This window comes from Panthera tigris, chromosome D4 (genome assembly GCF_018350195.1).
Source record: "Panthera tigris isolate Pti1 chromosome D4, P.tigris_Pti1_mat1.1, whole genome shotgun sequence".
In the NCBI taxonomy this organism is placed as follows: domain Eukaryota; kingdom Metazoa; phylum Chordata; class Mammalia; order Carnivora; family Felidae; genus Panthera; species Panthera tigris.
The window spans coordinates 34044785-34069982 of NC_056672.1; the positions used below are offsets into that span (position 1 = coordinate 34044785).

The 25198-nt window shown below is 37.6% G+C and overlaps 1 protein-coding gene across 3 annotated transcripts in view; it reads right to left on the reverse strand.

Moving 5' to 3' along the window:
- Positions 1-25198, reverse strand: part of PTPRD (protein tyrosine phosphatase receptor type D) — a 521791-nt gene that overhangs the window by 468525 nt on the left and 28068 nt on the right. The gene's annotated exons all lie outside the window — the stretch shown is intronic.

Sequence of the window (25198 nt, forward strand, 5' to 3'; positions counted from 1 at the left end):
CTTGCCTCATTATTTTAAAAACGTGTATGCTTTAATATTTTTAATTCTTTTGTCTTTATTTTTAAGTTATTTTCTAACCTTATGGAGATGTAAATGACATATAACTTTGTATAAGCTTAAAGTGTACAACATGATGATTTGATACATGTATATATAATATAAAATCATTGCCACAATCCATTAATACCTGCATCAGCTCACCTAATTGCCTTTTTTGTGTGAATAACATTTAAAATCTACTCTCTTAGCTACCTTCAAGTATATAATATACCACTGTTAACTATAGTCACCATGCTGTACATTAGATCCCTAGAACTGACTTGTCTGATACCTTGAAGTTTCTACCCTTTGACATCTCTCCACTTCCCCCACCCTCTCTGCCCTTGGCAACCTCCCTTGTACTCTCTCTGTCTGTGAGTTCAGACTTTTTAGATTCCACATGTGAGAATATACAGTATTTTTCCTTCTGTGTTTGGCTTATTTTACTTAAAATAATACCCTCAAGTTTCACCCATGTGGTTGCAAAAGGCAGGATTTTCTTCTTTTTTATGGCTGGATAATGTTCCACTGTATACACTGTATGCATAATTTTTAAAAATTGATTCCTGTTAGGTGTCATGTAAAGCATTCAAGTCTTCCTCTGAAATGACCAAAGATATCTGATAGGAAATGATATTAGTAAAAACTTTATGAAATATGTTATAAATGCATAAGCTGAGAATCATAGGTCAGGCAGACCTGGATTTGAACATCAATGCTATGGGGCCATGATATAAGTATTTAATCTCTCTGAGCACTAGTTTTCTCATCTGTAAAGTACAAGTAATAATAACTAGACTTATTCTACAAGGAATAAAATCCTATAATATATGTAAAGCATAGCACCTGGTTTTCAAACAAATACTTTTCCCTTACCAGTATCTCTCTTGCTGTGGTCACAAAATCATAATGGTGGTTTCAGGCACTGATTTCCAAAGGGTCAAAAACTTGAAGAAAAATCCAGGAATAAAAATGCCCTCGAAAGCTACTACTTATTCATATAGTAATTACTAGTTCTCAAATCTTGCTATGTTTAATAAACTTATCTTTGCCCCATACAGATCATTTGGGCATTCTCTTTGGAGAATTAAAAATGGTGCCTGGGTGTTTACTTCACGGATGTTTAGGAAATGTTTGAGGCATTATAAGTACACATCACTAATTTTGAGGGTGTTAAGTAAAAGTCACCTATTATATATACCTGGCTGCTAGTGTTACCTCTTCTGTGTGTCATGTTGCTTGACCTGTCCTGAGTCTCAATTTCAGCCCTTAATGATATTACCACAGTTCTTCACATATTACAGATATAGAAAGAAAGAAAAAAGAAAGAAAGAAAGAAAGAAAGAAAGAAAGAAAGAAAGAAAGAAAGAAAGACGAAAGAAAGAGAGATTAGGAGGAAAATCTGAATTGAGATAATTTCCCCCCTTACTTTACCTCTCAAATGAGATAAGAAAAAGGGTTATGAAAATTCTAAAGTATTATTTATTATCACCAATCTGAAACTTTTTGTCCACTGCGTAAACGGAACAAGATCACATAGTTGTTAAATTGCAATCTTACTATAATTATTATAACTTGCTTTGGCCCTGCCAGTGATTCCTACTCACAGATTCACAGCGCCTTACTACAGAAAGAAATACAGGGATTATTTAAGCAACATTTCCCCACACCCTATTATAGATGAGTCCATTGAGGTTAACTAGTGAAGGGCTTGTAAGTCCAAGTTTGAGTATATAAAACAGTGTGCAAACCTCTGCTTCAGACACAAAGTGCTCACACTGTGGTTTATTCCTTGATTCTCATCCCATTAACAACACGCTTCAGGAACTGTCCAACCATCTAAATAAAGGTTCAAATAGAAGAACATTTATAATCCTCTCCTTTAATGGCACTTCTTGTCCCAAAGGCAAAGGAAGGAAATGCAAAAGATAGTAAAAGAAGTCCTCCAGGGAATGCACAGCTACATGGAGCCAGTATCCCCTCATCCAGGGTTTGACTTCCCTCAGTTTCAGTTACACGTGGGCATCCGCAATTACACACGGTCCAGAAGCAGGTGATCCTCCTCCTGACATAGGTCAATAGCTCCCTAACGCTCCATCATGTCCTTCACCTCCCTTCATCTCATGACACAGGGATTTTATCATTTCACATTATCACAACAGGAAGAGTGAGTACAGTAAGATACTGGGAGGGAGAAAGCCCACATTACATCACTTTTATTGCAGTGTATTGTTATAACTGTGATATTTTATTATTAGTTATTGGCAATAATCTCTTACTGTACCTAATTTGTAAATTAAACTTCATCGTAAGTATGTACATATAGGAGAAAACACAGTATATACAGGGCTCGGTACTATTGTGGTTTCAGACATCCCCTGGAATTGATTCCTCCTCAGATGGGGGGCATTACTGTACTTCCAAGGAGTGTGAGTACCAGAGGGAAATCAGTATTTGCCTGAAAAATGGTCACTTCCTGTCAGCAGGATGCTTTTAAAAGTGGAGCTTTTTGTCCAGTTGCAAATTCTAGTTTCCTCCTCCTAGGTGAACTTGTAAGTCCTAAAGACATTTGCTTTTATTCAGGAAAGGGCCTAGCAACCCAGAGCTTACATTTAGCAGTTGAGAAAATTACTTAAATTTTTTCAGCTTTGGTTTCCTCATTCTTAAAGCAGAGACAATAGTCATATTCTCTCAGTGAACAGACAAGAGGATTAAACAATACAATGCAGGAGCGCCTCTTGATTTCAGCTCAGTTGTGATCTCATGGATCCTGAGATTGAGCCCTGTGTCAGGCTCTGTGCTGACAGTGCAGAGTCTGTTTGGGATTCTCTCTCTCTTCCTCTCTCTGTGCCCCTCCCCCACTCACACATGCACACACTCTCTCAAAATAAATAAACATTAAAAAAAAACCAGTGCACATGTAAAGCAACTGACATATAGTGGACATTCAGCCACTGTCTGCTATTATTTTCACTCAGGAATAATTATACACACAAGCAAAGTATGTGTGAAAAAAAACTCCCTTCCTTTCTCTGATCTGAAAAAATGCACACCTTAGATAACATGAATAAAACATACACTATCGTTATTAGGCTTCCCCTATGATATAATTACATGAAAACATAAGCAGCTTACAATGATTTCTAAAATTAAATGGAATTAGTTTTGCCAATGAGGAAATCAAACTCAACTAGAAGATTTCTGACATTCTCTTCAATAACCTACTCTTTTCAAATCCTGTTAGCAACTATATCTTGAAACATTTTACTTTCATCCTTTGACTTCTTTACAACTATATTTATATTTTTAAAATGACAGAATCATTTTAGTAGGCTTATGCATATTAACTTTTTTGGCAGAAAAAGGGTGAAAAAAAGCCTACTGCCAGAAAGCCATGTCAAAAACCCATTTATTCCCAATATATATTCTAAAGCACATACTACATGTTTGTTCTTTCAGTATTTTTTCCTTATGTTTGAAAGCCACCATTTCTTTTCAGAGTACAAAATTCAAGGCACTTTAAAACCAACTATTTTGACTGGAGAGAAACAAGTGGCAAGGACTTTCTCTGAAGAAAAATATACTCCACTACACCTTTAACTTCTTTCTAACGTCATAGACCTTGTACAGTGGCTACCTGGCAGTGTACTGGAGAAATAAGAGGGACTGAGACGTGATCCTTGGCCACAAGAAGTTTGAAGTCCGGTAACGAAGACAGGTAGGCCTATAAAAATAGACTGTGTTGGTCAATGAGATGTTTTAACACCTCTCAATCTTATAACATTCTGAGCCTTCTAAATTTGAAAGAGAATCCTGATGACTATATCCAGTTAGAGATGGATTTTCTGGTTTTGTGTAACAGAAGGAAAAAAAAGGGGAGACTCCAAAGTGACTATATTACCCTATTGATAGAAAGTTCCACTGGACTTCAGTTAATTTAATGAGACCTGTGCTCATCAGATCAAAGTCATGGAACTCTACAGATAGTGCAACCTACAGATATTATCTGGAAAAATAAGAAGAGTAAGAAAAAAATGAATCAAGATCACCTTCCTCCTGGGCCTAGACCCATTTTACAGTATATGATGTGGTATAATCCAAACTATGGTGAGGAAACTACAGCTCAGACAAGTTGACCAGCTCAAGTCCACAGAGCAAATAGAGCTGGGATTAAAATTCATATTTCCTCCACTTTAAAGGTCAGGCCTGGTGGTCTCTCTTTGTGTTTTTGTTTTTTCCTTTGTTTTGAGAGAGCGCAAACGAGGGAGGGGCAGAGAGAGAGACAGACAGACAGACAGAGGATCTGAAGCGGGCTCTGCACTGACAGCAGCTAGCCAGATGTGGAGTTCGAACTCACAAACCACAAGATCATGACCTGAGCCAATATCAGATGTTCAACTGACTGAGACATCCAGGCGCTCCTCTGGTGGTCTCTCTCTAAACCTACATATTCTTTTTTTTTTTTTTTAATTTTTTTTTAATATTTATTTATTTTTGAGACAGAGAGAGACACAGCATGAACGGGGGAGGGGCAGAGAGAGAGGGAGACACAGAATTGGAAGCAGGCTCCAGGCTCTGAGCCATCAGCCCAGAGCCCGACGCGGGGCTCGAACTTGTAGACCGCGAGATCGTGACCTGAGCTGAAGTCGGACGCTCAACCGACTGAGCCACCCAGGCGCCCCATAAACCTACATATTCTTGAAGGCAGAATAAACACCAGAGTAATCCAACCCCAATATCAGAAATAAAAATCTTATGCAAGTCATTTTTATACAATAATCATGGTAAGAGAGTCAATGGCTTATCAATTTTGGAAAATGACTATAAACTCGATTATAATATAAAACAAAAGAAATATGAATAGACAGAGAAGGAAAAACTTTTGGATGCCAATCCTACAGCTGCATGTACTTTTTTTGTTGTTGTTGGTATTTTAGGAGATAATTGGATCATTTTAATGTGCACATAGATATCACACTTTTATTTTCAAATATTCATAAAATGATGACAATGCTACCAGTAAGTTGATTTTAAACTTCAAACTACAAACATGTAATTTTTGTAAAACACAGAATCTTTGTTCAATGTGTAATGAACACAATCAAACCTACCTCTCGTCAGAGCATTTCTAGAGATTTAAATAGTACCTGCCAAACTTAAACAGAATCACTTTATCTTTTGGTACTGTAACTTCTATAAGTCACGTAAAGAGCACATGCTCTGAGGTTACCTACAAATATCAAGCAAGTATTGACAAAGCCTTCCTGAAATTAACTATATATGTTTAATGCAATCAGTATTTTAATTTAGCATCTTGGCTGGCTTAAGAGATGGTATGATCACTCTTCTGTAACTAATGCATTGAGATTCTGTTCAGACTTTTTTATGCATTCCATTCCATCTGATTAAAAGGGTTTTGATATGAGAGATATTTGGATTACTTTTAAAACCATATTTTAAAAACCACTTTGCTCAAATTAAGTATTCAAACATGCTCCCTCCTTTTGGCTGCTGAACTGAGATTTACTATAATGGTGCCAGAAATATATTTGCACTGATATAACTTAGTCGATGGAAATAAAAACCTAATTCTGTCACAGGAGTAACTAGGACAACTAAAATGCAGGAGCACCCATGAATTGCCTTTGTTCCATCACAATTACAGTAACAAAAATATTTATGTTAAGGGAAGAGCTGCTGACACCAAAATAAGTGGGAAGTGAGGTTTTAAAGATGAAAATAGAAGCTGTGAGCATTCACAGACTGCAGTTTATTTGAAGATATGAACCACCGCACCTACCTAGTCAGTACTAATGAACATTATAATCACTATAATCAAACAAACAAAGCAACCACACATTAGGAAAGAACTGAACTATTATTTAGAAAGTTTCACTAGATTTTTGTATGGGTAATTTTATTTCAAAATGGAATTTAGAATAGCTTCATTAAAAGGATTTCTGCTTTTGAATAGGGATTTGGTCAGGGCTCACCTCATATCTTTATTACCCCCCTTTTAAATAAGTTTATGAAAGCGAACACAAAAAAGTCTTTCACAGTCCTTCAGAACCTGATCCTCCTATAATTTCAACAAGTGTGGTCTACTCCATTGTTGATCTTTTGTTTTGTATCCACAGTCCTTCTCTTTTACCTTAGAGGTATCCTCCATTAATGAAATATACAACGGAAGTAGTCAAGAACGGTGTGAGCACGTAACCAGGCATAAGGATCTAAATAGAAGCCACATGCTACTAAATACTCTAGCCCACTCTAGTATGTAAGGTTCTACATAACTTAGAAACCTAAATTTCAAGCAGTGCTTGAGGACACATTTGCTCTACAAAATGAAAATCGGCATATTTCTGCAAAACACGCATTCGGTTGGAAGTGGTAAAAGTGTCTATTGCTTTCTCTCTGCTCTTCACCTTGGATATGACTTTAAATCCAACAGCATCACCTGGTTTTGTCTTTTTTTTTTTTTTTTTTTCTCAGTAACACCCTGCCAGCATCTCCAACTGATTTGGGATTTGGAAGTACAAAAGGGTCCAGTAAAAAGGATGCCACTGTACAGCTGGAAAGGGGTTTCTTTAATGGAAGGGAAATGTTCTGCAAGCTAACCAAAAGTAACCATACTCCTGCTCCTGCTACCTCCTTTCACTAGAATCCTACTCTTTGCAGACAGAACATCACCATCTTTTTTCATGGTGGGTACTTTGGGGAAAGCACTCATCCAATTTTACATTCATTCACTCTAAAATGACAGCAATAAAATACCAAAATATACACAAAATTTCATTGCCAGTAGAACTTTAAAAATGTATATTGTTTTTGCACTTTGCTTGTTTGCTCATTTGTTTATTGCTTTCATGGAGAAAACATAAAAAATATTAGTAAGTATACTAACAGTATGCCACAGTAAACCCCGGAGACAACTCAATAATCTTAACAGCTGCCCCACTGTATTTATGTAAAGTCAACTTAGTGACACAAGTAAACCAGTAGATTTAATTCAAAATACAAAACAATCAAAATTATATCCATTTTGACTTTATAAGTCATTACTGGCTTTTTATAAAATATGAAATATATGTATGATCTAGACCAATGATTTTCAAAGGACCACCTGCATCAAATTCAAATAGGATGCTTATGAAAATTGAGATTCTTGGGACCCAGATTGGACTCACTGAATCAAACTCTCTGGATGCAGTGTCTTAGAACACACATTTTCAAAGAGCTCCCCAGATGCTTTATAACTACCACTGACTTAGACATTAACAGGATGTTTGCACTTCATAATCACAGAGATGAGGTAACACTGAGAGATGAAACACAAGTGCTCAAGTAGCCAGATTAGCAAAAGGAGCCACTGTCTAGAGAGCCAAAGAATGGAAGGAAAGTCAGAGTCCACAGCCCAATGAAGCTAACGAAGACCAAAACTGACATGTCCAAGGTCACCAAACTAGTTGTCATATTATTTGTACTCGAAACCAGGTCCCATGCCTGGCTGATGCCTAGTCTAGCTTCCTACACTTCATCTGTCTCTACAAAATAAAAGTTTGAAAACACTAGCTGACTAAACTTCACACTTAACTTTCCAAAATGTCTGTATATTCAAAATATTGAAATACCGTTTTATGTTTATTCAGTTCCTTACCAATCAAAAACTGTTTCCAGATTTCCTATAATCCTTGATGTACCAGTGTAAAGGTAGCCAGGTATTAGCATCTCCTCCCTACAGGGAAAAAAAAACCTGCAGATTCCAGAGATTTAGTGACTTCCCAAGTCTTACAGCCCTAAAAGTGAAGTCAACAATCCAATTTTGACTATCTCTCTCAAAGCTCAGTCTTCCTTCAATGTATACTTTCTTGAACTTTGTACCAGCTCTCAGCTCAACCACTGACATTTTCCCACTTTTTATTTCTTTTTAATTTTTTTAATGTTTATTCATTATTGAGAGACACAGAGCATGAGCACGGAGGGGCAGAGACAGGAGGAGACACAGAATCTGAAGGAGGCTCCAGGCTCTGAGCTGTCAGCACAGGGCCCGACGCGAGGCTCCAACTCACAAACCTTGAGATCATGACCTGAGCCGAAGCCGGACACTAAACAGACTGAGCCACACAGGCGCCCCAACATTTTCCCACTTCTTAGATTTAAAGATTCAGTTCTCAAGGATCTCTTCCTAAAACAGATGTTACTCGGGGTGCCTGGGTGGCTCAGTCAGTTAAGCATCTGACTTCAACTCAGGTCATGATCTCACAGTCCGTGGGTTTGAGCCCCTCATCGGGCTCTGTGCTGACAGCTCAGAGCCTGGAGTCTGCTTTAGGTTCTGTGTGTGTCTCTCTCTCTGCCCCTATCCACTCATGCTCTGTCTCTCTGTTTCTCTCTCTCAAAAATAAATAAACATTAAAAGGAATAATTAATAAATGAAATAAATAAATAAATAAATAAATAAAACAGTTGTTACTCTCTGCAGCCAGAGTCTCTGTACACATATCTGAAACTCTGGGTGGTGACTACACATTATCTCAATGGATTTTTAGAAGATAACTGGAGGAAGGTTTAATGTGTGTACAAATCCAACAGATAAAACACTGTTGAGAACCAGTGTTCATTGTATTATCAGTTTCAGCCTGATAATTTGATATGACAGGTGTGAGGCACAAGCTACAAGTCTCTCCTTCTTAAAACAATAATTGTGAGCCTTTATTCTACACCAGGAATATCAAGGTCATTGTCTGGATCAAACCTAAAAGGGAGTTTCCATCAACAGATGTCATAACAAATAAGCACCAATCTGACAAGCTCTTACAGAACTATCACCTGCTATCAGAGCTGCTATGACAGCTGCGGAGTAGTAAGACAACATGGGCCAATTCATCAGTCCTCTGGGCCCCAAGTGCTTCCCTAATGGGTACGACAAACATATGTCTCACTGCTATACAATGGGTGTTTATTACTGTAGGGTTGTTTGTATAATGATCAAAGTAATCAGTGTTGATAGTCATTTTTTTTTGATTGACGGAAAGACAGAATTGCATAACTCTATTGAATGAGTTTGCCATAGTATGATGGACTTTAAAAACGAAAAGGTGTGCACCTGTGCATGCGCACAAACACACACATACACCCACATACACACCCACAATCCTGCCAAGATATAAATAATATACCCATTTCCTGGTCTTTCATGTGGTATTATCTTTGCCCTGCAGATATGCTTCTTCTGGCCTGGCCAAGTCCTGCTTACCTTTGAAAGACTCAGTGTAAGTCCTCTACTGGGTCTCAAACTTCCCATGCCTCCAGAACCTAGGCAGGGTTTTTAAAGAGGGACTCAGACTAGATGCGGATTAGGATAGATCAATGAACTCAGATTATCTCATTGTTTTTTAAGTGTATTTATTTATTTTGAGATAGGGTTGGGCAGAAAGAGAGAGAATCCCAAGCAGGCTCCATGCTGTCAGTTCATAGCCTGATGTGGGGCTTGATCCTACAAACCGTGAGATCATGACCTGAGCCTAGATCAAGAGACAGACGCTTAACCACTTAATGAAGTGAGTCACCCAGGCACCCCACAGATTATCTCATTGTAATCAACAGTCATGCCCCAGCTCTAGCTGACTCTCTCCATAGGGAGCCTGCTTTCAGGGTTACCAGGTCCTCAGTGTTTCAAGAGAAGTGAAAGTCTGAGTTTTTATCTGCCATCCATAAATTCTTAAATTTGGGGAACTGTTTTTATTATGATTCCCCTGAAAAGTAGAGCTTGAGATAAAGACTTGCAGGTAGTTTATTTGGGAAATTTATGCCCGAGTAAGGAAAGTAAGGCATGGAGGGCTTAAAAAACAACCAAGGGGGTCTTACTGAAATCCTACTGGCCTCAGAGACATGCCACAGAATGGCTCCAAGAATCTTCTCTGTGGATAATGGAAAACAGGGGCATTTTCCTCTAGACCGTCCTTTGCTGGTTAAGTGTTCCTATACTTCCCAGTTGTCCCTGCCAGAGTGCTGAGTGGCTCCCTCAGTTTGAGAGAAAGCCCTGACAGAGACAACAATTGTGCCTGAGGTGGGCTGCAGTCAGCATTCACGGAGTCACAGCTGTGACTGAAATTAGAGGTAACTGAAGGGATGTGACTTATGGCATCAAAAGCAAATACTACAGCAACTAATAAAATCGTAAGCATAGTGCAGGTCAAACAATTAATGGACACAGGCCTGATTTGGCTTATGGACTCCATCTGCTTTTCATCTTGAGGAATGTCTTCCCTGACTACCTCCCAGAGCAAAGCCCCTGAGAATGAAGCTCCTCTACCCACCACACTGTCAGCATCAGTCATGGTTGCATCTATAAGTACCCTCTACTATGAGCACCCTGAGGAGACACTCTGTACCCTGTTCCTTATTCCCTGGATCTAGTTTAAGACAGATGTTCAATAAACCTCTACTGACTGAATTAGTTCACAGAAAAGGCCCTTTTGTGTTTGTGGGACTGAATAAACAAATATAATATAATTTTTAATAGAGCTCTATTAGCTCCAGGTACAACCCAAATCCAATCAGGAGAAACAGTCCTAAGGTCACTAAGGAACAAAGCAATCATTTCTCAACTCCTGCCCCATAGGGCCTTATGACTCAAAAACGTTAATCACTGACAAAGATGAACTTTGCTTCCTCCACTGCCTCCACTATTAAAATCACATGTCTCAACATATATACTTTTTCATATTAATTTAAAAAAAATAGAAAAAACATTCTTTGCTCCCAGAAAAACAAAAGAATTATAAGTCAGTTTTATCAGCTCCTACTACTGAAATTGAATTTTCTTTCTTTATTTAAAAATTTGCTAATGTGTATTTATTTGTGAGAGAGAGAGAGAGAGAGAGAGAGAGAAAGAGAGCACACGAGCAGGGGAGGGGCAGAGAGAGAGAAGAGAGAGGGAGACAGAATCTGAAGCAGGCTCCACGCTGTCAGTGCAAAGCCCAATGTGAGGCTTGAACCCACAAACTGTGAGATCATGACCTGAGCTAAAGTCAGTGCTCAATCGACTGAGCTACCAGGTGCTCCTGAAACAAAATTTTCCTTTTATATGACCTAGTCATTCACTACCTTTCCCATACAAACTCTATCTTGATACTTGTACCTTTCTCTGATTCTCTCATAGACTTTCCCTTAAAGACATCTGGTCTGGCTGGGACCTGAAGAAGGAGGCTTGAATGACAGATCTCCATAGGGAAGCTTCAGAGAAATCAGTATAGTTGGGAGGATTCTGGAACATTCCATAAAAATAGAGGCTCTCCTTATACCAGTAACTGAGTGGGTACTTCAACATAAATGGCAAAACTGGTTGAACATTTCTATCCTACTTTCTACATATGGTGTAAACAAAACAGAAAAACTAAGTACTCATTAGAGAAAGCCTAATACACAATGAAAGTATGCCTGGAAAACTTTCATCCTTGAAAAAAGTGCAAAAAGGTATCCTAAGTAACAGACTTGCTACACTATTTCTAGCACACTATTTCTGGCAATAATATAAAATTTTAAAATATATATAAATAGAATCTATATAAATGGGTAATTAGAGAATACTAAGTAGGTCATTCCCAGGTGAAATGGTCATTTATAGAACTATAAATAGCTGAGTAAAGTTTCTATATAATTACTTCACATCAAACTCTTAATTTATTTCTATTAATTTATTTTTTTTATGTTTATTTATTTTAGAGAGAGACAGAGCATAAGCAGGGGTGGGACAGAGAGAGAAAGGGAGACACAGATTCAGAAGCAGGCTCCAGGCTCTGAGCTGTCAGCACAGAGCCTGACATGGGGCTCGAACCCACAAACCACGAGATCATGAGCTGATATTGGATGCTTAAATGTCTGAGCCACCCAACTGCCCCAAAACAAAGTGTTTACACCCCACTTTACTAACTTATGTCCATCAGTTCCTACATATTATTTTTACTCTTGTATCATCTTTTGGCAATAAAGCTCCCGAATACATTCTGAAAGGTACACGTGTAACTCCTTAAGAACGATCAACCAAGGGAGGCAGAGGGTGGAAAAAGTTGGATGAGAGTCCTATAAACCAACTTCATTCTAATCTTCCAATCTTTAGTTCACAATGACCTTCAAGCTATCACTAGAGAAACTAGCCATGCCATAGTAATGTGATAAACATTATAAACTTTTGGGAGGACTCTGTGGGGCATGGAATCTAATGAGATATACGAAAGATAAAAAAAAAAAAGTTATGATCTTGGAATTACCTCAGAAACATTGCTAAAAAATTCTAGTTGTGCACATCTTCAAGAAAACAGAGTACTGAGTAATAACTAAGAGAGCATGGTACAGACCCACTCCTGTCAAAATAATCTAATCTTCACTGATGAAGTGATGAGCCAGTAGATCAAGGGGAAGAAGCCAAAGACAATTTATATTTGGATTTTAGCAAAGCTTTTGATTCTGTTCCTCATGACATAATCATCAATAAATTGAGAAAATAGGATCCACACTGCATAGCTATGAAACGGCAGGAAGGTCATGCCTGGCAAGGAGCCATCGATGGAAAAGTGTCAGCCTCAGAGGTAGCATAACGAATGGGGTTCCACTTTGGTCAATTCTGGACAGTGCTCCGGTGGACGTTTTTCATTAATGACCTGGGAAATGGAACAATTGGCACCATTATTAAGTCTGCATATGACACCAGGGAAAAGAGGATGAGGGGGCAGCAGGGAGCCACCAGCCATTGAGGAATATAGAATCAGAATACAAAATGACCTTGAAAGTTCCAAAAAGAAGCTGCAAGCAGAATGCCTTTCAGGGAACAACTACAATGTATGCAACTGCTTCTCCCTACATTTTCAGTACATGGGCTACCATGCAGTGCTCAAGTTCCAGTGTTACAGTTCCAGGTGGTGGCTTGTTTTGTTTTGGTTTTTTGTTTGTTTATTTTGTTTTGTTTTATTCCAGATTCTTGTTTCTGACATTACAGAAATGATGCACTTATTGAGGAAGGTCATTTAAAAGGGAATTACAACAGAGTTAAATATTACAGTAAGTATAGTACTCTGTCTGAAAGACCTCCCTGATCCTGGTCCACCATTTTCCCTCCCTCTCCCAGGTGGAGTCAGTTACTTCTCTTGGATACATTTACATTTCTCTCACCTTTCTTTTGCATCAGAATACTGTAGTGTAATCAGATTTATTTATTTGTTTGCCCTCTAAATTGCTAATCTTTGAAAGGGCATGGGCCATAGATTATGCACCTTTGTATCCCTTGAGCACATCACCTGACATATAATGAATACTCAATAAAAGTTTATTGATTTGGAACTGAAAACAAACAACACATATGCAAGGTGAGCTTCATGCCGGTCTAAAAAAAAATGTAGGAGTGCTGTCCTGAAACTCAAGAGTTAATGCCTGCAATTCAGCCAGAGTCAAGGTTCAAAATTGGAGCAGGGCATCTTGTGCACATGTGGAAATTTTCCATGCAGGGAGATGGGGAAACACCATGCAGAGTGAGTGCTGAGGGCCAAGACAGCACAGGGTGCCTTGAGGTGAGCTGCTCCAAGTGGAGAAAAGAGGCAAGGGTGGGAAGATAGGGAAGAATCTAAAGAAGGAGTATTCAGGGAACCAGAAGAACCAGGGAGGCTGGCCACTTGGAGCTGAGGCCAATAAGAATGTCCCACAAAGAGTGAGATTAGAGTGCCAAAGGCAGCAAGGAAAGTCAGAAAGAAGAAATACCTGGGGAGGGAACCCTAGACTGCACAACTTAATCAAAATGCATTGAGTGTGGCACAGAATATACAACAGTACAAGTAAGCATAAATAATAAAGATGAATACCAACAGATGTCCTTAACTGGGAGACTGGTGTCCACACATCCACAAGCATACACACATACACACACACACACACACACACAGCACAGATTATACAAGTAGGAAGAGAATATACTGAGTCTACAAAAATAATAAAGACACCTTAGAAGATCAATTCTCAACCTTAATAGGAAGGGAGGGTTTCCATCATTGAAATTAAAGTTCTGTTTCTGTGTGCATCTATACAGTCTTCGTGGACAGTGTTCATTTCAGTAAATAGTAACTCAGAGGAAATGTGGCAATTTTGTCTGAAGACCCCTCTTCTTGCTCATTAAATTCTGTTCTCAAATATGGCCACATCTGTCTCAGCTTTCTCATGGCCCCAGTTCAGGGGGTGTATAGGAATTGTCATATCCCACATTTAGAGTGGCTACCACTTTATAGAATTTGGCTTTTCTTTCAATTTTCTCTTCATTTTTATTGAGGGAAGGGGCAGTGAGAGGACAATGTGGAAAGGAGAGAGAGTGAACCACTCATTTGAAAACTCCACATCTGATATAATTTGTTTCTCAGTCTTAAGCCACATTTCTGCCGCTTCTACTGGCATAAACGTAACTGGCTTACCTTTAATCACAGAGAATGACATTCTACTGAAACACCTATTTTCCAAGATAATCCACACAATCCAAGGTACGCAATAATAAATATTTAAGGTGAGTTAGACTCAAAATGTGATCCGATCTTTTTCAGTAGCTCAACTGTCAGGGGCTCTTCAGATAACTCAGATAAAAGGATCGGTTTAAAAACTAAAAATGAACAACCACAAGTCAATACAAAAAATGAATTCTAACATTTACTCATAAAAATTAAACAACTGTAATATAATCACCTCATAGCACAGTATATGAATTTTGTTATCAATCATGTGCTGAAAACTTTAGAAGCTATGTGCTGCAGTCTTTAAAATAATTCTTATCAGTATGAGGTTATGATTTTCCCCCTAATTCCCTACACAAAATTATTGCTAAACAACTTTTAAGTCACTATATTACTGGCGTCAACATTGTTGATACAATTCTTTAGTTAAAGCTATTAAGTCTATTTTGGAGTATCTGATTCCAAGGACCTAAACCAAGGGGTGAAAATGAAAAATTGCAAACATGTGGCTGATTAGAAAAATAGTTATAATAGGCCTTACTGCTGTTATTATTGAATGTACAAGTGAAATAACCATTAGCCTGTTTTAACCACTAGAAAACACCCTATGGTGGTACTTGACTGATTCGATGCATTTTTGTACACAATTGCTGTGCTAATGGAGCAGACATTTACCCCATAACAAAGGAAATCTCAAATGTAAGCCTTAGGGTTTAGAGTAATTCCAGAATACCAAACCACCACTAAAGATTTTAAATGAAGCCCCTGCTGATCTATTTGTTGGTTAAATCCTTTTGTCTCCTCAAAACAGTAACATCACTCACAGGACAAATTATTGATAAATCGCAGAATTTCAGACAAAGATAAGCAGGGAATTAAAAATCCATAACAGACATTAGCTTTAGGAAATGCACTTAACAGAATATGATCGTTGGTCTACATCCAGTTTTCCTTTGCGTATTTCAAGACATAAATGTCTGTGCAAGTCTCCTATTATCACAGTATACCAAAGAGCAGAATTGGTTCAGCTATGGAAAGAATGAGTTGGGCCAAGCAGTCTTTTGATTTCTGAGGATAATCTATAAACACAAGACACAACGTTGACCCTCGAAGTGATCTGTTCTCACCTCCTCACAAGGGATGGCAAGCCAGCGATTTCGTTATAGGGTACAAAACAGCATTTAGGAAAGGTTCCTAAAGGAAATCATTCTTCCATTCAACTGTGTTGCCATAGTAACCAAACCAATCAAGCTTCTTCACAAAGGCTTTTATGTCAAGTTCTGTTAGCAAACTCATAGAGAAAGTATAACTCAACTAAATTAACACTACATCTGTTACCTTATTAGAGATAGGCAAAAGGCACAAATCTTTTTCAAAACCAGAGAATATATACTCCTTCCATATTAACATCTTAAATTAGTCAAATTCAGTCTTTTTAAATAAATACAACTCTGTGGAAGGTTCTCCTGGAAGAGGGAAAAATAAAAGGGATTTACCTAGCAGTACTTGCCCTTTCCAAAAATGGATTTTTCCTCCACCTTCTAAGGAACATAAGAGTATTCCTGCATCTTGCTGTCTTTTATTACCATTTCTTTGTAAAGCTGTGCTTCAGATACACTTGTACTATAGGCATAACTTACATAGAAAAAAAAAAACATTCTAACATCTACCACCTATCATTTTTAAGGTAAACAGAATAGATGGAGAAGCACTACAGATCCATTTTATCAATGGGCATTTTTCTTTAACATGGCTTGATGAAGCTATAATATTGATTACAGGTTTAAATTTGAAGTCTATTTTATGTTTGTGTTTGGTTTCACACTAAGGCAAACTCCATTTTATGGGACACTCCTCATGTTGATTTAATTTACTTATTAAAAGTAAAACTCTGACCAACAAGCTTTAATAAACTTAATGACACTTAGCTCCAGAGCCAATAGATTTTCAAGAAAATATCACTAAATCACCCACATTCCTATCTTTGATTTTATTAAGAAATACTGAAAGAAGACTGATGCCATATATTTTATTTTTATAGAAAACATACCCAATATAATTTTTCATAGAATATGAATGAAGAAATTCTTAAAACACCCAACAAGCAAATCGATTATGGAAGTAGAGAGCTAGTAGGTTAAGTCTCTGCCTTAATATCAGGTTTCGGTTTTAATTTTTTTTTTAGGTTTATTTATTTATTTTGAGAGAGACAGAGATAGCTTGAGTAGGGGAGGGGCAGAAAGAGAGAATCCCACACAGACTCCGCACTGTCAGCACAGAGCCCCATGTGAGGCTTGAACTCACAAAACCATGAGATCATGATCTGAGCTGAAACTGAGTCAGAGGCTTAACTGACAGTCACCAGGCGCCCCTCAAGCTTCAGCTTTAAGTAATCAACGTCTTCTTCCTAGACTCAATGATAGAATTTCAAAGTTTCAGATAACCAGACTTTGCTCCAAAATACTTGACTGTGACCAGGTGGGAAATAATCACCAAGATAAGGGTGTAGACCAAATAGAACCCAAAGGAGTTGCTGGGAGGACTTTAAAAGACCAAACATCATCACTACCATTGAATATAAATTCTGGTGCACATTGTTCTTCCAAACTAATTGCCTGGCTACTGCCTGGTTATGATCTGAGGCCTGAACAGTTTAGTACAAATATTGGCAGGGCATATTAGCCTGAGTAAAATTGCAAATTAAAAACCAAAACACTGTATAAATTAAGACTGCCCATTTTAATTTTTAGGTTTTTGATATCAATATGCTAAAACATCAGCCTAAAACTTTAGAAACTATCATTTTAATTGGTTTTATTTTCAAACATACAATTATGCACCTAATACTAAATGATAATAGCACTTTACATTTGTATGGCCACTTGAAAATTTACAATGTGTATTCTATGCCTCACCTGATTTTATTCTGTACAATTCTGGGACATAGGCAGGGAGATAATAGGGGAAGAATATAAGGCTTAATAAGGTTTAATAAAACTTATTTATAATACTGTTATATTTATTTATATAAATAGCAATTTATATAAATAATTATATAAATAAATACATATAAACACATAAATATTTATAATACTGTTATAAATTTATAATAATAATTGTAAGAACAATTTAATAAATACCTATTATAGGCCAGCTACTGTCTATCCTAAGAGCTTTTCATTTCATTCTCTCTTTCTTTCTCCCTCTTTCTCTCTCTGATTCTCACAATAATTCTCAGATGTGGTTATTCTCATTTTACAGAAAAGAAAAAAAAAAAACAGATTCAGAGACATTAGTCTGCCAAAAGCCACAGAGCCAATAAACCCACCTGCCAGAATTCAATATCAGATCCACTGAATTGGCACTAGCCTCATTTGTTCTAATAACAGACTGAATACTCAGATGTGCTCGCAACAAGATCACTCCCTCTTATAAATATGATATTTAATTGTTGCTAATGAAACATTTATGACATTTATGAAATTTCAGATAAATTGGTAATTTGACTCAGATCATTGTAATTTGATCTCTCAGTGATACACATAGGGTATTTTTATAGTAATAAAATATAGGCATCCTAAACACAGAATGGTGTGTTCTCACAACAGATTTAAGCAACAACTCCTGATAGATTTCCCTATTATCATTTAGAACAGTGTATCCTGTAACAAACCAAGGAAAGGACATACCCCACTAATTGCAACGTTTGTTTGACTGTTGTGTTAAATTAGAAATAACACTATACCAGGGGCACCTGGGTGGCTCAGTCGGTTATGGTCTGATTTTGGCCCGGGTCAAGATCTCACCGTTCGTGAGTTCAAACCCCGCATCTGTGCTGACAGCTCAGAGCCTGGAGCCTGCTTCAGATTCTGTGTCTCCCTCTCTCTGCCCCTTCCTTGCTCTCACTCTGTCATACTTTTTGCTAAGAAAAAGTAGTTATTATTTAACAAAATTTGCCACGTATTTGACTGTTTGAGTAAATGGAATACATAAAATACATACACACTCTTTCTAATATATTCTATATATTTTATTTTATACTGATATATTTTAAATAATATTAATATATTAATTTATATTTTATATTAATATATCTGCCTAATGTGAAAGCTCTTTGGGAAACTTGGGACATGTTGTAACCTTCTATATTACATTTTCATTGTTTTCAATAAAACTGTTTGGGGAATTTTTACTTGAGGCCATATTCCTTCGTGACACGATATTGTAAAGTTCTTGATAGCTAAAATTACCAGATAATTTTTTACCTGACATCTAATCAGAGAGCATAAAATGAGCTGAAAGAAAGATCAGATGTGGGCTATTCTGTCTCTTATTCTCCTTGTCCATACAATTATATATTCTGGAAACCAGCTTATTATAAAAATAAAGCAATGAAAATCTGTCAATCCCATGGCAAATGAGTTGAGTGCCCTTGCATCAAATTTCTTAAAGTAGCCATTTCACAAAAGACCACATTGTTTCTGAAGCAGCATTCTAGATATTCTGAATTTTATTCTTTTTCTCTGTACTAACAGAGATAAAAGTAAAAATGAATATATTTAATAACATATGAGATTGCTAACATTTACTAATACTTTGTATATATTTATAATTTAAAATGTGTTCTGACATATATGTCTATTTAACACAACTACCTATCATGCAGATGCAATTATTGTGCCCAATGTACAGATGTGTAAAGCAAAGCACAAATGAAGTAATTTGAACGTAGGTCACTCCGCTAGTAAGTGGCAGAGCTCGGATTCTATCCGAGGCAATCTAGCTCAATAAACCATTCTTTAAACCTCAGCATTTAAGATGAGGGTAGGATTCCTGTGGCCACTCTGGCTTTTTATTTGGACAGAGAACAATGAATTCATCACTGTAACAGAATCTGGTCATATTTATTGGCTACTTACAAAATGTCAGTATTTAAATAAGGAAATCTATTCCTTGGTGAATTTCTTTTAGTTAAAATATGTACACAGTACATATCACACACATAGTAGTGTATATATTAATGTCACAAAATACCTTTATTTTACCTTCCACCATACCTTTAAGATTTACTCAATGGGAGGGGTGCCTCGGTGACTCAGTTGATTTGATTTCAGCTCAGGTCATGATCTCACGACCGTGAGATTCAGCCCTGCATCAGGCTGGGCACAGAGCACAAACTTGCTTGGGATTCTCTCTCTCTCTCTCTCTCTCTCTCTCTCTCTCTGCTCTCTCTCCCTCTCTCTCCCTCTGCCTCTCCCCCTGCTCGTGCTCTCTTTCTCTCTCTCTCAAAATAAATAAATAAAACTTAAAGAATGTTTTTCAATGGGCAAAGTTCTCTATCTACCCTTACATGACAACTCACACAGCCCAATTACTTTCCTGTTGAATAATACAATGGCCTATAGTCACTTTAAATCACAATATAGTTCCAATTCAGAAATTAGAGTGCTCAGTTAAATATATTAGTCATAGTTGAAATGTTCTAGTTACAAGTACTTCACTCGTCCAGCCAGGGTTGACTGCAGACCAACATCCAACAGAAAAGGAAGTAGTCTGCCCCTTCCTTTCCTTTTTTACCTCATTTGATACCTCAATTCCTCCAATGGAGAGATACATTTTCCAAACTACCATGTTGGAGAGGTGAGAAAAATGGGAGTAAGAAAATACTCGATGGGTACAGTTGGGAGCTGATCACATGTTCTCTTGGTCTGGCTACTGTTTACAGATCTCTCTATCTCTCCCTCTCTGAGCTTGTCACCTGCTGTACTTTATGTGGATGTTATGATCTCCCCCATCCATCTTTTGCTCCTTCCACAGTCCCTAAGAATCCAGGGCAACTCCTGTTGAGGTCTGTTCCTTTCTCTTGGCAGCCCAGGAAGGTCTCAGCTCTCTCTTATAATCGGCCCATATGTTGTCCCCAGGAAACATAAATGGAGGGGAAGTCAATGCCCATGCAGTTACCTCTTCTATCCTCCACTTAAAATAGCAAGCAGCCCTATTCCTATCCTTTTTGGATGTTCTAAGCAGGAATAAGAACACCTTTCCACTAGGTTACTTCAACTTCTGAGAACATGTGAAGCTCTAAAGGTGCTCCCTTGAAAGTTTCCTTCCTAATTGGCTTATTCAAGGTGGGGAAGGTGCTTGCAGATTAGCACTCATCAAAAATTTGTCTTCATGAATCTTCTCTTTAATGCCCAACCCCTAAAATAATCTTCCAGTATTTCTTTGAAAACTTGATACCTGGTATCTATCATCTTTCGGTCATAGCCAAAGATATTATCCTAATACCTCTACTTTTGTATTTGTAATTAATCCTGTGGGCACTTGAGATGTGTGACTTGTTTAAATTAAGTTTGAAATCAATTTCAAATGATGAGTTAATCCTGAGTAAGGTATTTTAAGTTCTGGTATTGTTGTTTTAAGAACTTAAAATACCAATTATGAATATGCGATTACAAAGGAAATTTCTATGACTACTCATATCACTATCTGTTTTTTAATAACATTGTATTTCCTTATGGATGTGCCAGATATTCAATAATTAGTATGCTGGGCTATTTTTAGACTATTAAAGAAAAACTATTCTCATCATTAGTCTTAGAATAAGGTGGATTTCTTTTGCAAAATAATGACTCGTTATTGAAAAATTATTAACAACTTTAATGACAAAGTCCTACACAAACACATATCATCCTCAAACATGTCCTGTATTTCCCTTCTCTTGACCTCCAAGGAAAGCTAACTCTGAAACAAGGCAAGAGTCTTTACATATTCTGTGATCACAGGCAGTTAAGGAGGGGTTGCCTCCACTTAGACAAATATGAAAGTCATGATAAAAATGGAAAACGTGTTTCTTAGTTGTTTTATTTTGTTTTTGTTTTGCTTAGTAAGCATTTTTAAGCTTCCATTATTACTTAAATGCACAAGGAGCTACACCCCTCTTATGTTTTTTTTATTCCATACCAGGTTGAGTCACTGCCAGTTTCCTCCATGACTTAGGACATCGGTTCTCATTGACTCTTGCCCTTGAAACATTTACCCACACCCTAGTAATGTCTGCATTAGCCAGGGTTCTAATACCCTAATTGCTATAAAAGCACACAGAGACTGAGAAATAAACGACTAGAAGAACTGGGGATAAAATGTTAAAGTGTGAAGCAATATAAACATGTGTTCCGTCAGAGAAAGTGCGCTTTGAACTGTGCACAGCCAGGTGCTCTCTACAATTTGGAAATTCTCCCAAAGAGATTAGAATTACTGCATTTATGCCTGGATAGAAGGTTAAGGACATGGTTGTTGAAGGCTAATGTTAAAATACTACCACCAGTGAAGGGCAAAGTGCAATGATTTACAGAGATGAAATCTTTATGAAAGGCACACATGTGCTTACAAATACAGTATCAATGATAATAATAAGTGATATTCTTAAGGGCTTATTTATATGATGCATTAATCCTCATAACCCTCTGTGGGATATATTATATTTTATCACCAAATTACACATAAGGAAACCAAGAGAGAGTAAGCAAAGAGTAAGCAACCTGCCTCAGGATCTGGAGCTGACAATAGAAAAGAACTTGACTCCAGTTCTGTTCGAGCCCAAAGTCCCCCATCCGCCACAACCACTACATGTGCTGCTGTCATTTGCTTGCAGATAAGGCAATGTAACAGGTTAGAAAGCAGAAAAGATGAACATATTTCTCTTTCTCTAAACTAAATTCAGTAGTCACACAGCCCACATCATGATCTTTCTAAAATACTTCTGGTCAGGTCAGTCCTCTGCATGAAACCCTCTGATACCTTCCCATTTACAGCGGAAGAAAAACAAATAAATGCTCCAGTAAAATATATAAAACTCTGTGTTCTGTTTCCCTCTTGTTAAACAAAACAGCTCATTCACCAGCCTCCTCTTGAAACCCTCTTCTCTCTTGGTATTCTGTTGTGCCACACAATCCTGGTTTTCTTTCTACCATTTGGGCTGCTCTTTCTCAGGATCCTTAAAACTTTCAGCTCCTGGGGCACCTGGGTGGCTCACCCAGGTTAAGCATCTGACTTTGGCTCAGGTCATGATCTCACAGGTCGTGGGTTCAAGTTCCACGTCAGACTCTGTGCTGACAGCTCAGAGTCTGGGGCCTGCTTCGGATTCTGTTGTCTCCCTCTCTCTCACTGACACTCACCTGCTTAGGCTCGCTCTCTCTCTCTCTCTCTCTCTCTCTCTCTCAAAAACGAATCAACATTAAAAAAATTTTAAAAAAAAACCTTTCAGCTCCTTGGCCTGACCTCTAAGTACTCTGTGCCCCAGTGACTCCCCCTTCATGACATCCCTGGGTGATTCCATCTCTTCCCACATAGCTTAATGTTCCCAAAATTTTATTTCCATGGCAACCACACCTTTGTCCTCCAGACCGATATCATACATAGTACCTCTCTCTCCCTGAACGCTTCATGGGGACCTCAAACCAAAGGTTGCCAAAATGATTTCCCTATTTCCCAATGGGCTCATTCATCAGCTTCCTCCTCTCAATAAATGACACCATTTCAAGACAAAAGTCTGTATCTTTCCTCCATTTCTATCTGTTCCTCCTCCTCTTCCTCCACCTGCCCTTAATCCATCAGAAATCCTGTCTCCGTTGCCATTGCCATCTGTCCTCCTACTACAATACAACGCCTTCCTAAATGGCTTTCCTACGTCTACTCTTTTACCTCCCAATCAATTCTTTGTAATATTTTTAAAACTAAAATCCTGTGTGTCACTCTACTAACTACAACCTCTCCCAGTTTCCCATTGTTCCTTAAATGCAATCCAACTCCTCTACCAAGGTTCACAAGGCTCTGAGCCTTCAGAACTCCTGACCAGCTCTCTCCCATCTTAATAGTTTTTATTCTCCAGGAATTCACCACCCTCCAGCTTGGCTGACCTCCTTTCAGTTCACCAAACAACTACTTCCTGCCTCTTGTCCTTCATACTCACTATCCATATCCAACAGATTACTTCAGCTCTCAATTCAGATGTTGCTTCCAAAGAGATATTTACAAGACTGGGGTCCTAGGAGGGAAGGCACCTTTTTTTTTTCCTGTCATAATCCTTAACCAGTCTGTAATTGCATATTCATGTAGTATTCCACTCTTTTCCTAATGGGAAGCTCCCCAATGGCAAGGATAGAATCTGCTTAGATCACCAGTAAATATCCAATGCCTAGCATTGTGTCTGGTGATACCGAAGACCTTCTGCAAACACTAGGGTTAAAACCTTGAATGATCTGGTCCTTGGCTGTCTCTCCCAGCTTTCCAATCTGACAGTCCTGTTCTTACCATTTCTTTAAAAGGCCTGAGGGTTACCTGACAAGCAACATTCCTGGGAACATGCTGATCATTCAGCCTGGAATATTCCTTCCCTCCTTGTTTAAACTGCTAGATTTCTGCTCACTGCTTGGATCCAACTCTAGGATCTTCTACTCTCTCTCCCCTCCCCCAACACACAAACACAAATACATGTGGAGGGAGAGACACACACATTCAAGATAGAGCTGACAACTTCTTCTGTAGGTTCAATGCATTTCTATTAAAATATGATCACACTAACTTGCTATAATCTGTCCTCCCATCTCCTAGGCTAAGCTCATTAAGGGTAAGGATGATTTATTATTCATATTTCAAAATAAAGCCCAGTAAAATCTATGGTGAAGGAATAAATGACTCAACTCATCAATCTATCTGGTATACAAGGAATCTTAGTTTTCTGCCACAAAAAGTAACCGAATTCCTTTCTCCCCCCAGACCTTGCAAAGTAATTCAACTCATCATTTAAATTTCAAAACAGAGCATGCCTTTAGCCTATAGGCTATTTACCATGTCCCTTCACCCAAAGATTTATTCTTGTTCATTATTGGTTATTAAAATTTTTGAATTAAACTAAACATGGATCTAATCCAATTAAGCCATAGCTAAATGAACTTGAATAGTTTCTATTTAAAATAATAGGCCTGAAATTATGTGGAAGAGTATCTTTCTTAGGAAAATCTACATTTTCGTAATTATTAGTATAATATCCTGAAGCACGTTTAATTAGCACTTATCACCATCCTCAAAATAATAATAAGATAATAATAATATATTCAAAAATGTGTTGGGTGCTGTTTGATCTATTTTGCTAATAAGTCCATTATTAAAAGAGGAAGTAAATCCCATGAAAGTCTATTTGTTACATAAAAAACAGATGAAGAACTTGATGTAATGATTATGAAACACACAGGCCTGACAGAGAATCATTTCCATCTTCAAACGATTTACTCTTTGAAACTGGACGTGTTTAAAGAATTGTGTTTAAACATGAGTATGCTGGTAGTATCATAGGATAATCAAATACCCAAAGCTACTGTGGAGTATAAAGAGTTACTACAGAACTGATATCAGGTTCTATAGAAATCACAGAACTAGTTGTCAAAATTGAGAAGGTAGTTGAGATTATTATTGTGTATACATCTGTAAAAAATGTAAAACTTAAAATGTCAAGGCCATGTTGGGTGACTTCATTGTAAAACTTTAACCATTGCAATAGGATATAATAACATAATGCCATATTAAATGTGTGAAGTGTCCCCCTAAGTAAACTCAAATAACCCAATATATGGTGGGTTCGTTATTATTTTAAATAACTCAGGGTGTTTTCATCTTCA